This window comes from Natrix helvetica (genome assembly GCF_964273705.1).
Source record: "Natrix helvetica genome assembly, chromosome: 4".
Classification (NCBI taxonomy): domain Eukaryota; kingdom Metazoa; phylum Chordata; class Lepidosauria; order Squamata; family Natricidae; genus Natrix; species Natrix helvetica.
The window spans coordinates 144,841,371-144,856,477 of NC_138550.1; the positions used below are offsets into that span (position 1 = coordinate 144,841,371).

Sequence of the window (15,107 nt, forward strand, 5' to 3'; positions counted from 1 at the left end):
ACACAGGAAACAATTTCTTGGTGTGCCTAATCATACTTGGCCAATAAAGAATTCTATATGATTTTGTTTCTTAGCTTGACAATCACCATTCAATTCAAATTCAGTAAATCACCACATTATCTTCAACTTAACAAAGCAAACTTGTAATAGCTTTCAAAAGTCAGTAAGAAAAAGTTGTCTTAACTACTGTTTTTATAGCATTGTCATCACAAAATAAGCTTGGTCTATTTAATAATTAACACTGATCTATGCCACACTGACTCAGCATAAATTTTGTCACATAATCTATGAAATACATATATATTTTAAAAAGACTGCAGCCTTTCAAGATATTCTGAGGGGATTCGAGAATAAATTCGAGATTTTGAATCTTCCTGAAGCTAGGATTGGAGCTGCTGGAGAGAAGGAGGGGGTGAGTCACAAGACAAAGACACTGAGGTGGGGGCCCTTAAACTCCATATCATTTGAATCTTCCTGAAGCTAGGATTGGAGCTGCTGGAGAGAAGGAGGGGGTGAGTCACAAGACAAAGACACTGAGGTGGGGGCCCGCGCGCCTAACGGCGCGCGAATCATATATCTATAAACCAAAATAGCAATAATACATTCTGGATTAGTGTGTTTGAGATTGTGATTTTATTTATTTCAAAATGACTGGCTTAGTTCAATGTAATAGCTGTTTTGCACCTGTCTTTCGCAGTACTCTTTTCAAATTTGGATACTGTCCCCTTTGTAAACAAATTACGAGTCTACATAGGCAGATTACCTATCTAGAATCTGTAATCTGTGCTCTCCAAGCAGAAACTAGGTGTCTACGTCAGCCATTCCACTCTATGGTGAAGCCACACTATCAGCCCCCTCTACCACAAAGATCTTGCAGGAGAAGAGCTGTCTGGACAACTGTGGGATCTGGCAGGTTGAGAGCTGTGAACCATAAACCCAAAGCTTTTGCTGTGACCCAGCAAAACAGATATAGTGCCCTTGCTGGCCTTAATGGGGACACTAAAGAGATAGGTCAAGGCAGTTGTGATAATGATGACTCAAATAAGCAGGGGATCGTGGTCCAAAACGAAGAACTTTCTTCGGAAAGGCGAAAAGGGGAACCAGGTATCACACATCAGTCGCAGAAGAAGATCAAGGTATGTAAAAAGAGAAGTCACCTTCTGGTTGGTGATTCAATCGTAAGAGATGTTAATTTAGGAGAGGATACGGAGGTTTTAAAAGAGGTCAGGTGTCTGCCAGGTGCTACTGCCAGCAGAGACAAGAGGCGTATTCTTAAGATAGTCAAGAATGCAAGTAAGGACTGTGACGTTGATGCTATTATACATCTTGGCACTAATGATCTATCCCAGAAAGATGTACTTTCTGTGCAGAATGATTTCCAGAACTTGGGGTATGAACTTAATAGTATAGGTTGTAGGCTTATCTTTTCAGAGGTTTTACCTGTATATAAGGAACAAAAAGGGAAGGGCCAGCGTGTAGCAGAGTTTAATGTTTGGCTAAAGGAGTGGTGTAAAAGGGAAGGCTTTGGTTTTATTAGTCATGAAGCCTGTAGCTGGTCCAATGAAAAACTGTACAAAAGAGATGGGTTGCACCCATCCAAGAAAGGAACTGAGTTACTTGGCATTAAATTCACAGATTTTCTTGATAAACATTTAAACTGAAGAGCGGGGACAGAGAATTAATAGATACAGAACATCTCTGTCCCCAGCAAACTAAAATTCATAGGGTTATAAATGCATGTAACATAGATGTGTGTGTGGGTAAGATTATCACTCCTGCTGTCAAGCAAAACCAAGCATGTAATAGTGATTGTCATACCATGTGCACGAATCACACAAGTGGCAAGAAAATAGGGGCAGTCAGGCATAATACAGGTTATGTAGACAGTAAACACAAGGTCAATCAAAATGGACTCAAATGTCTATATACCAATGCACAGAGCATGAGGAATAAACAGGGAGAATTAGAAATTCAAGTAAAAGAGGGCAGATATGATATTATTGCCATTACAGAAACTTGGTGGGATGAAACTGACAAATGGAACATACAGCTAGAAGGATTTAAATTATTTAAAAGAAATAGACCAAATAAAAGAGGAGGTGGAGTTGCACTATATATAAGAAATAACTATGTCTCTACAGAAATAGAGCACAACAATAATGAGAACTATCTTGAATGCATTTGGGTCAATATTAAAGGTTGTGGGGGAAATGACATTGCCATAGGTCTATACTACAGGCCACCCAACCAAGCAGAGGAAGAAGATGAACTTTTTGCTAGTCAGCTAACTAAGGTATGTAGGAAGCACACCACAATAGTAATGGGAGATTTTAACTACCCTGACATCAACTGGGAAACAAACTCTGCACCAAGTGGAAGATCCAACAGGTTCCTAACAAACCTAGCAGACAACTTTGTTTTCCAAAAAGTAGAGAAGGAAACAAGGGGATCAGCCATACTGGACTTAATTCTCACTAACAGAGAGGAAATGATAGAAGGTGTTGAAGTCATAGGAACCCTGGGGGCAAGTGACCATGCAATATTGGAATTCAACATTATCCAAACACAAGTAGTAGAACAAAGTCAAACTAGAGTCTTGGACTTTAAGAAAGCTAATTTCAATAAACTTAGAGAGAGCTTGGGAAAAATTCCATGGATGAGAATCCTCGAGGGGAAAACAACTCAAGAAGCTTGGGAAATTTTGAAAAATGAGATTAGAAAAGCCCAGTCTAACACAATACCAATGAAGAAGAAAAACAACAGCTCCCAAAAGAAACCAGCATGGCTGCATAAACAACTATCTGACAATGAAAGACAAAAAAAGTAAGTATAAAAAGTGGAAGGAGGGGGACATAACTAAGGCAGAATATCAGCAAATAGCCCGAGCCTGTAAAGATGAAGTGAGGAAAGCTAAGGCTCACAATGAAGAAAGGCTTGCCACAAAAGTAAAAATTAACAAAAAAAGCTTCTTCCAACATGTTAAAAACAAGAAAAAAGTTAAGGAAACAATTGGTCCATTGCTAGGAGAAAGTGGCAAGAAGGTGACAAGCAACAGGGAGAAAGCAGAACTATTTAACTCATGTTTTGCATCTGTCTTTACACAAAGGGATAAAACAGTCCAACCTATCAAAAGCAGCACCACAAAATTAGGAACACAAATTGAAATAGGGAAGAAAATGGTAAGTGAGCACCTGTCTACCCTAGATGAGTTCAAATCACCAGGACCGGATGGATTACACCCCAGAGTTCTGAAGGAACTAGCAGACGAGATCTCAGAACCACTGAATTATATCTTTCAGAGATCCTGGAACACCAGGGAACTACCAGAGGACTGGAAAAGAGCTGATGTGGTTCCCATCTTCAAAAAAGGAAAAAATTAGATCCAGGAAACTACAGACCTATCAGCCTAACCTCAATACCAGGAAAGATTCTGGAAAAAATAATCAAGCAACGAATTTGCGAACACCTAGAAGCAAACAAAGTAATAGCCAAAAGCCAACATGGATTTGTCAAAAACAGATCATGCCAGACTAATCTTATTGCATTCTTTGATAATGTGACAAAATTAGTGGACCAGAGGAATGCCGTTGATATAGTTTACTTGGACTTCAGTAAGGCTTTTGATAAGGTAGACTATAACCTACTACTAGATAAAGTAGAAGAATGTGGGTTAGACAGCATCACCACCAGATGGATTGGTAACTGGCTGACCAACCGCACTCAACGTGTAGTTCTCAATGGAACTGCATCTACATGGAGGGAAGTATGCAGTGGAGTACCCCAAGGCTCTGTTTTAGGCCCAGTACTCTTCAACATCTTCATCAATGATTTGGATGAGGGAATAAATGGGGAACTCATCAAATTTGCAGATGATACCTAGCTGGCAGGAATAGCCAACACTCCAGAAGATAGGCTTAAGATACAGAAGGATCTTGACAAACTTGAACATTGGGCACTATCTAATAAAATGAAATTCAATGGTGAAAAGAGTAAGGTTCTACATTTAGGCAACAAAAACGGAATGCACAGGTACAGTATAGGTGATACCTTACTCAGTAGTAGTAACTGTGAAAGGGATCTTGGAGTCCCATTTAAATATGAGCCAGCAGTGTGCAGCAGCTGCCAAAAAAGCCAACACAGTTCTAGGCTGCATCAACAGAGGGATAGAATCAAGATCACGTGAAGTGTTAATACCACTTTATAATGCCTTGGTAAGGCCACACTTGGAATACTGCATTCAGTTCTGGTCGCCACGATGTAAAAAAGATGTGGAGACTCTAGAAAGAGTGCAGAGAAGAGCAACAAAGATGATTAGGGGACTGGAGACTAAAACATATGAAGAACGGTTGCAGGAACTGGGTATGTTTAGCTTAAGAGAAAGAAGGACTAGGGGAGACATGATAGCATTATTCCAATATCTCAGAGGTTGCCACAAAGAAGAGGGAGTCAAACTATTCTCCAAAGCACCTGAGGGTAGAACAAGAAGCAATGGGTGGAAACTAATCAAGGAGAGAAGCAACTTAGAACTGAGGAGAAATTTCCTGACAGTGAGAACAATTAATCAGTGGAACAGCTTGCCTCCAGAAGTTGTGAATGCCCCAACACTGGAAGTCTTTAAGAAGATGTTGGATAGCTATTTGTCTGAAACGGTATAGGGTTTCCTGCCTAGGCAGGGGGTTGGACTAGAAGACCTCCAAGGTCCCTTCCAACTCTACTATTGTATTGTATTGTATTGTATTGTATAATATTGTTGGAAAATATAATTTAAACTACTCAATTTACGATCTGCTCAGTGCAGAGATCCAAGTGAGAGCATCACTAATAAATCTCTGTTTCTAATGTTACTGTTAGAAACTTTCTTCTAGTATTTACTCTGAATTTGCCTTTCAATAGCTTCAGACCTTATTATCTGGCATGGTTTGAGCTTCTTCCCTATGCCATGCTCAGGATAATACTATTACTTTTTAGGACAAAATAACAAACACTTAATGTGTGTATATGGTCTACTCTTCAACAAGACTTCTTAAAGAACCAGATTCAACCCAACTACTAATCTAGTAATAATGGAGTGAGCTATTATAATGGCATACCCCTTGCTATACATCAATAATACTATAGCTGTAATCAAAAAGTCATTTTATTCACTGATTTCATACTGCTACCTGGCAAATCGTCTTATCAGTTAATGCAACAAGAAGACAATAGTATGAGTCTTCCCACCCTCCTCCCGTTCCTGCATAGTAATTGGTCACCACAGAATTAATCACAACTACCACCACTCTTAATGTTTCCAGTCCAGCTTTATACATCCAAATTTAATACTTTCAGCACCTGGAAGTTTGATAAACAATATGGCACATCAACTTTTTAGGTTGAATCAGTAATCTGCATAGAAAAGCAGCACATTCAACACATTGTACCGTATTACTAAACAAAACCTGTAATAATTCAACAATACAGTCAAATAATATTGTGGGATTTCTCAAAATACATTTTAAGTTGCTTTTCTGAACTACATCTTCATGACGCAGTACTGTGTATAAAGACATGCATAAAAGGCAACTCCAACAGAAAGCATAAGGAACAAAAAAATGTCTTTACCACAGGAGAAAATTACAGGTTCAGTGGAAGGCAGTTTTAAACTGAAAGGTTGTTTAGATAGCACTATCATATTTGAACTGCACAAATCTGTAGTTACTACAGTGAAGATTTTTACTGCCATTTAGAGGTTACCCAGATTTTTGTAGTCTAGATACTTATTACCAAAATTTTACTATAGGAATCACACTGCTCATGTATTTTATAGTTCTCTAATGCTTGCCTGCAACACTGTACTAGTTGCAACTTCTGAACAATTCAAAGGTCATCCAACATAAAATGCATAGAAGGAGCTAGATATGAACGTGACTAGTGTGTTGAGTTCCTAAATTTCTTTATAAATACAGACATGAAATTACCTTAAATTCTGGATAAAGGTAACTGTAAGTACCCTCAGTGTTCTTGTAACTAGATTCCAGTAGCTAGTTTTTCATTATCCTGAACAAAAGAGATTGAACTATTCCTTAAATATTATAGATTATGAACCCATTTCTTTGTCTAACTTGAGCTTGAGTGAACCAATAAGATATTTTGGCTTTGATGCTGACCTTCAAAAAGATATTTCAGAATGGTTTGTCTATATATTGTCCATCCCAGGCAATTACTTTTTAATTATCGCATAGCATAGTCAGTTATAATGTTCCTAAATACTATCTCTCTTACTGCTTAAGAATCTATTTATTTAAGCAATTTATTATCTAAGAATCTATTCCTTTTTCTCTTTCTTGCTGACTTGATTATTCAAATTAATTTAAATATTTCTTTTCAGGATAAAAAGAATACTTGGACTTTGTCAGTACATAAATTTCTAAAGACAGCAAAAAAGAAAATTGAAGGCATACTCACCTACCAATCCACACTCTTAATGCCTTCCTACAGCTCCCACCTGTGGCACCTGCACACCAGAGGTGGGTTTCTGCCGGTTGAGCCCAGATTGGGTGAACCGGTACTGGGAGCAGTGGGAGGCTCCGCCCACCTGCCCAGACACTTCTGCACATGCACAGAAGCGCGCGCATGTGCAGAAGCGAACAGGTAGTGCAAAAAATGGAAACCAACCACTGCTGCACACCCACTGCACTCCATAGCCCCTTCTCACAGGAACTACCCACATCTCTTATCTTGTAACCCAAGAACAACCTACACGTGAAAAGAAATTCAACATAAACTTCTAATAGTGACCATTTAGATAGCATAAGAACCGACCGTGTCTCTAATCTGGCCCACTGATCAGGTAATTTCATTACTGGTAGTATTAAATGTAACCAATAAAGTAAGAAATATCAATCAATTACCCGATGCAAGCAACAAATTCCCTACAATAACCAAGATAATTTTAGACTATGTTTGAACTGGAATAGATCTGTTTTCCACAAATTACATGGAACAAAGGAAATTTGTCACTTTATTATATTTGTCTAAAGTCAAGAGGCTTAACATTAGTTTTTTTTTCTAAGCATTTCACTTATGCTCCCATAAGATGAGGTATTATGACTTCCTTCAAAGGATAATTGACTATCACTGTAATCCAAGTTCTCTTTAGCAGACACTGGTTTAAAATATTTTGTCTAAAACAAATATTTATAACTGAAAATGTTGGATTATCCATCTAAAACCATTACATGACACAATACAGGTAGTTCTTGACATATGACAATTGAGCCCAAAATTTCTGTTGCTAAGTGAGACAATTTTTAAGTGACTTTTGCACCATTTTACAATCTTTCTTGTTTACAGTTAAGGAAATCACTGCAATTCTTAAGTAAGTAGCATGGTTATTAAGTAAATCTTGTTCCCCATTGACTTTCTCAGAAGGTGGCCAAAGATGGTCACATAACCCTGGGACACTGCAACTGTCATAAATATGAGTCAATTGCCAAGCATCAGAATTTTGTTCATGTAACCATGGGGATGCTGCAACGGCCATGTGAAAAATGGTCATAAAGCACTTTTCTCAGTGCTGTTGTAACTTCAAACAGTTACTAGATGAACTGTTATAAGTCGAGGACTACCTGTATCTAATTTTATGGCCATACAAAAATATATCCAACAAAGCGCACTGCAACTTGTCCCATTGTTATCGCTTTATCCATTAGATATCATTCACATTCAATGACACAATGGTAGAGGGAGAAAAAGAATGCAATGCTATTAACACTTCTGAAAAGCTAACTTAATTGAGTTTTGCCTCCCTTCAATCGTGCAATAGTATTTTCTTATAGAAAGATAATAGTACAGGGGGAAAAGATAAATTATAGGACTTGCATTTAAAGTATCAATTAAGGAAACTTAATTTGAATTTTAAAAAGTATGTGTTCCCATAAAGAAAGAGTCATAAAGAGCATCTACAGTTTTCTGTTTAAGTTGCTGTTAATATGGCATGGAATTTAACTAGAATGTTTTGCTTTTCTATCTTGTGCCAGGTTATCTATAAATCTGTATTTATGAACAGTGTACTCCCTTAAAATGATGACCTTTGGATATTATTTCATGCAAAGTGTGGTGCACTTAAATTGGTGCAGTAATACCTGACAAAGAGGGAGGAAAAGATAAGGGAACAATTGCCATATGATTACGAATAATGATGAGTTACTGAGATAGGCATTCTATGTTCAGCTGCAAGATTATTTTGCAATTTCACTCACATTGTGATAGCAATACAAAGGGTACAAATGAGTGAAAAAGGAGTTCTGAACAGTTTTTACACTCAGATCCTTAAAAGAAACTTGATGTAATAGATATGCACATAAATGAAGGTTCCTATATGCAACCTGCAATCAAAATGCATGTGAAAGGTAAGCAACATTTACTTTGAATGCATAAACAGATGAGAGTATAATAGAGATGCAATCTGGTATGTCTTGCATAAATCCCAGTTTTGTCCACTGCAAAATAATTTCAGTTATAGAACATTTACCTCAACCATGCTCTATTCTTAAATAAAGTAGATCTGTCTGACAAGATGTGCTTTTCATGAAAAGCAACACAAAGAATCACAAACATACTGCAAAACAGGCCAATGCATCAGAGGTGGGTTGCTCCCGGTAATAGTGGCAGAGGGAGGCTCCGCCCTCCTGCCCGGACGCTTCTGCGCATGCCTGAACCAGTAGTAAAAAATTTGGCAACCCACCACTACAATGCATGTTATTTGTATTTTCAGAATCTCCGGATTTGTTTCTTTTCTTTTTAAAGGACGCTTTACATTTTCAAAATTATAAATCTGAGAATCCATAGAAAAAATAAATAATGGAAAAAAATTTGTCCATCATTGGAATGTCTATACTTGCATTTGATCAGTAAAAGAGTGCTATGTAGCTGGAATTAGCTTGTTCCATTACCCTCCTTTGTTTGCTTACTCGCTATAAAATCCATTCTGATGTAAACTCCAAAGGTTGATAAACTATTTAAAAGCCATCACTGTTTTAGAATGACGCAAGTCTGCAGAATACAATCAGAGGATTCCCGTTTTAAAACAAGATTTAATGAGGCTGGGAGAAAATTCTTCCTGTATTCTGGGGACTAAAATAATTAAAGCAGTAAATATATAAAGAAAAGGGAGCTGATTATCAAAGCTAGATGTGCTGCATTTGAGATATGTTCGTAATTTTGGAGACTTTAGGAATAAAAAGTATAATTAATAAAATGCCAAACCAATAAGATTGCAGACTACTGCATAAATGTCCCATTAAAGTGGTATTAAAGATAAGTTCCAAAGGTGCTTTTTCAAAAGGCAACTGGACATTGTTTTTCCTTGAAAATGTTTCGCTTCTCATCCAAGAAGCTTCTGAAGAACGAAAACAAAGTACAGTTGCCTTTTGAAAAAGGATCTTTGGGATAGCTGGGATGACTGAGAATCTGCATAGATATTAAAAGAAAGGTAAAGATTTTCCCTGTCCGGTTGTATCTGACACTTCTGTTTTCCACAGAAACTAGCATACTTCATTTTCTACAGACTATATGCCAGCCACATTGCTTCCTGTTATTAAACCTGGCATATTTTTTTTAACTGAAGCCAAAGAAAAAAAATAAATACAGAACTAAAAAGTCAATAATAAATATATTTCATTTATACCGAAGTAAAATTTAAAACTATGCTGCAGAGGGGAAAATCAGGTTTGGGTCCATAATATTCATGGAAAAGGGATACTTTTATTACACATGTTGTTTTTCCAGGTATCAGCTTAAATAATTATTTACAAGGACTTTTAACTGGCTTACAACAGAACAGTTAACACCCTCTTGACCTTCCCCAAATTCCACTACTGTACACTTTCATACTTTTCCTTATCTTATCTGTACCTCCTTGATCTTCCTACCTCTTAAATTGCTAATTCAATGATCAAATTGCTTTCCTATCATTATTAGTGAGATTAGGTTTCTTGCATAAGCTACAAACTTAACCTTAGAAACATCAGCTGTTCTCACATCACAACTTTCAGTTTATACTGAGGAAACAAGGGCATTTAAAGAAAAATATATCCTGGGTAAAATCTGGATAATTTTAAAAACTCCATACCGATTCAGCAAAATACCTAGCCAACAAAGTATATCACATTTCTTTTGCAAGACATTTAAGTTTTCATTAAAAAATAAGTTTTTGAGCTGGAAAATAATCATGTAGCATTTTATACACAGTAAAGAGGTTTGGAATAGATCATGACATAATTTTGTGGACTTTTGAAAAGCTTTTAAATATTTATAGGGTCATCCTGTGTATAAAAGTGAAGCTAAGAATCAGAAAGGTTTTCACAAGGAAAACTTTAAGCTCTTGGCAAATTACAAATATGCTATTACCACAAAACAGTTAAGATATGAGCAAACTATTAAGGAATTTTTAGTCCAAAAGAAGTTAAAATTTCACACTATCCTTATCCCTTGATGATGGAGGACCATATTCTAGTAGTGAAGAACAAATGTTACAAACTCAATACAATAAGTTTAAAGAGATCATAACCAAAACAGATGACTAAACCTGCTTTATATTCTTATTTATCATACAGAGAATTTTTCCCAACTTTCTCTTTTCCTGTATGAGTCCTCAACTATGTGATATTTTGTTTGTATTTCAATTACACTAATTCAATGCAGGTCATTTACTTTTTACTGAGTCCAGATGACATTTACTAAACTAAACATGGAACAATTGGTTTTAAAAAGCAAGTATTCTGATTGTCATTGGATAGGTCATACAGTGGCTATAAGGTATGATTGTTTTGATTAACCCCAAAACAGAAGTTAGAAGCAACTAACATTTTACATTATTTCTATTTCCCCTAAGCTTAAAATGGCATTTAAACTAAAACTACATTAAAGGTCATATTCCTATTTTTCTTTTCTACACCTTAGCTTAAAATGCATTGTTGGTTCTCTGGATATAAAAATAATGCAACATGTACTGTATTTTTCGGAGTATAAGAAGCACCTTTTTCCCTCAAAAAAGAGGCTGAAAATGTGGGTGCGTCTTATACACTGAATACAGCATTTTTTGCCTCCAGAAACCCTGCCCCCTTCACCAAAGTGGCAGTGCATAGCTTTTAGGAGGCTTTCAGAGTGCTCCTGGGGCAGAAATGAGCAAAAAAATGGGCTGTTTTTTGCTCAATTTTGCTCCCCCTCCAGCCCCCAGGAACACTCTATACGCCTCCTAAAGGTTATCCATGTCCATTTTTTGCTCGTTTTGGCCACCCCCACTCCCCAGGAGCACAAGCCGCCTAAAGGCTATTCATGCCCTTTTTTTGAAAAAGAAAAACGGGCCTGTTTTTGCGAAAAACAGGCCGTTTTGGGGAGGTTTGCAGAGTACAACTTTTTTTTTTAATTTGCCTCCTCAAAATCTTGGTGCGTCTTATACTCTAGTGTGTCTTATACTCTGAAAAATACGGTACTTCTATTTAAATGTCAGCTGGCTTCTTTTTTTCTTGTCGGATGATCTGAAGCTATTTCACAAAAGGGAAACACAAAGATCATTACTGATTTACTATCCAAACCAGCAATGGCCTAAACTTGCCCTGCTTCTTCAACAGTATTTATACTTTTAAGTCAACATGAATTAAACAATTATGCACTGGTTGGTCATCATTGGTTTCCAATTTGAAAGACAAAAACCTCAAATGAAATTTTGACAATGATATGATCTTTATTTATCTTTCCAGTACAAATGGAAAGGGTGATATAACATAGCTACAAATTTATCTTAAGAGGTGCTGGATGGCTTCTCAGTTGTTTCTCCACTCTAGCATACTGTATGACATTACATACAACCAGAAATATCCTGGAAATAGCAGCCTTCTTTCAATAATTATCTCCCAGCAGCTATATTTTAAGGTGTTGCCTTTGATTGTGAACTAGTTTTTATTAGTCAAATCTAATAATGATTAATAGCCCTTTTATTTTGAATTTGTTTAATCACCTAAACTGAACTTGTCTATCCTATATATCAGTAGCAAATATCCTAATTTAACTATGTTTTGATTAATGAAATCAATTTTACCAATACTGAACTCCCCTATTAAATTTGGCCAGTATAAAACCAATATAATGGTAATTTCTTTTTTTTTGTTTTTTAAAACACAAGAAATTTGAAGATGTGCAAGCACTTGAGTTTCTTGCATAACATGAGACCGGGCTAAATGCAGCAAAAATGGACAATTTAAAAGACAATAGGTCAATAATGAATCAGCTTGAATGTGAATTGAATACATGAAGTAAGTATGAAGTAAGTATGTTGAGAGGGTTTGCTCAGATGCAGAGAATGAATAGGATCTGAATTGTAAAATAAATATGTGCTCTTTTAAAGTGATGGTATTCCTAAATGTATTTTTGGAATTCTTTAAAAGGGTAAACAATTTGTGATGAAGTAATCTATAACTATAATATAGAAGGGTGTCAAACTGGCAGCCTCTGGGACGGATGCATCACATGCAGGCCATGCCCAATCCGGCTCCACAAAGGCAAAAAACGTCACATTATGTCATATGATGTCACATGCCACGAGTTTGACATCCGTGATATAATATCAATATAAGTTTTTGATAAACCATTCTGAGTAAATGTAGCAGACATGGGACAAAAACCAGAACATTATATGGACTATTAATTATTTCTTATCTACTGTATTTCATAACTGTTATATTAGCAATAGCAATAGAACTTAGACTTATATATTGCTTTACAGTCCTCTCTAAGTGGTTTACAGAGTCAGCATATTGCCCCCAACAATCTGGGTCCTCATTTTACCCACCTCGGAAGGATGGAAGGCTGAGTCAACTTTGAGCCTGGTGGGATTTGAACTGCCAAATTGCAGGCCGCTGGGAGTCAGCAGAAGGAGCCTGCAGTACTGCACTCTAACCACCAAGGCTCTATTGGAATAAATTAGTAATTAAAGCTCAATGCAAAGCAGCTGATAAAGCAAACTATACCAAGTATGAATAAAAGTCATAGATTTTTGCTAACTAACAGGCCTTAACCTTAAATTTAAATGAAATTAAAGCTGGCACCAATAATGATCTTTGGTGGAATGGTATTGCACAGTTGTTGCCAAAGATAAGGCTCTTTCTGCATTTTTACATAAAGTAAAATCCCCCAAAATGGAATATTGAATACACTTCCTTGGCAATCAGATAGCAATGCAGTACTGCCTTAAGTAATGTTATTCCAATAACCATAGCTTTAGTTGTTATTATTAACACCCTGAACTCAATATACAGATATATACTGGCAGCCAATGTCAACCTAACTATTTTCTACACTAATTACAATTTCCATGAACATAGTACCAATCTACTGTTTCTAATAGTGAGCCTATCAAATTTGGTCAAAAGTACTCTTAAACATGTCTGACCAGATGAAGGAGAAGAAATGGCAAAAACAGGGAGTGGGGGACAGAGTGAAAAAGAGGGATTCGTTTAGAATCCCTACACACAAGCACAAGCAAACTTAAGTCCAATTCTTCTTCAATGCATTATTATTATAATCAGGTGTTGACCATGTTGAGAAGATTCCTGTGCATAGGCTCTTACTAATAAATTAGCTTAATTGAATCTTCATGCGTGGTTTCACGTCTGACATAGGGGAGCATATTAGTCTTGGAAAACAGACTCAGAGGCTACCTGTTACTTGCCTTCAAGTGTGAAATAAACTCTGCTGGGCTTTCATAGACTTAAGCTTTCTATTCCCACAGGTGAGGTAAGAAGATATTATTAAATTCTCTTGACACAAAGAATCTGTGTAAGTTTCCACTCACCACTGAAACTGTTCTTCATTTAACAAATGACAGCAAATATATGCCTCCCAAGGTAATGTTGCAGGATCCAATCTAATTCGGTCACCGGGACCAGAGGATTAGTTTTCTGAGCTTTTGGACTCATGCTGGAGCCAGATTGGATCCTTCATTTATTTTCTTCATATTGTACATCATTAAACAATTTTAAATACTGGACTTTGTTCAAATAGATTACAATTTATAAAAGGCATCTTTATTTTTAATCAGAATGATTGCCTAGATCTTGTAAATCATGGCTTCTTTGAAAGTGATAGCCTCAGAGTTGAGCATCTCACCTAAAATGGTAAAGAAGTGGAAAAGGTGTTATTTTATATTTTTATGTACATCTAGTGTTACTGTGTTTTCCCGAAAATATGACAGGGGCTTATTTTTTTTGCCCCACGAAATATGGCCTTGGGCTTATTATCAGGGAGGGCTTATTGTTCTGGGGCTGCCAGGCAGCTGCTCCCTTGTGAACTGGCTCCCGAAGAGCCGGGCACAGCCTCAGGGGCGAAGCAGCCATGAGGTAACCATGCTCACGAGCAGCCACCTGGCAAATCCCCTCTCCAGCCGGGCAGAGCACCATTCACTGACCTAGGGGGTATCCCTAAGGTGCCAAGCCATGTGGTGCTCTGCCCGCCCCCCAGCTCCCGCGGCTTAGCACATTTGGGATACCCCCTAGGTCAGTGAATGGAGCTCTGCCCTGCTGGAGAGGGGAGCTGCGTGAGCGCCTATTCTGCCCACAGCCTCACCAAGCCCTTGCGCCGTTCTCCCAGGCCACCGCCGCTGGCCGCTGCTGCCCGATGCTGCCCCGCTCCAAGCATAACTTCCAAACTCCAAAACTCAGGGCCGAGTCTTCTAGCATCGGCAGCTCTAGGAGTGCTCTCTATGGAGGGCCGGCTGTCAGACAGAGAGTCTTCCGGACAGAGAGTCTTCCAGCAGCTGGCCCACCATAGAGAGCACTCCTAGAGTGGCTGATGCTGGAAGACTCGGCCTCGAGTTTTGGAGTTTGGAAGTTATGCTCGGAGCAGGGCGGCAGCGGATGGCAGCGGGCGGTGGCGGGCAGGAACGGCCAGCGGCGGTGGACTGGGAGCTGCGCAACAGCTTGGTGAGGCTGTGGGCAGAACAGGCACTCGCGCAGCTCCCCTCTCCAGCCGGGCAGAGCTCCATGCACTGACCTAGGGGGTATACCGAATGTGCCAAGCCACAGGAGCTGGGGGGCGGGCAGAGCGCCACATGGCTTGGCACCATAGGGATA

At 38.0% G+C, this 15,107-nt stretch overlaps 1 protein-coding gene across 1 annotated transcript in view; it reads right to left on the reverse strand.

Moving 5' to 3' along the window:
• Window positions 1–15,107, reverse strand: part of STK3 (serine/threonine kinase 3) — a 124,162-nt gene that overhangs the window by 66,968 nt on the left and 42,087 nt on the right. The window lies entirely within an intron of this gene.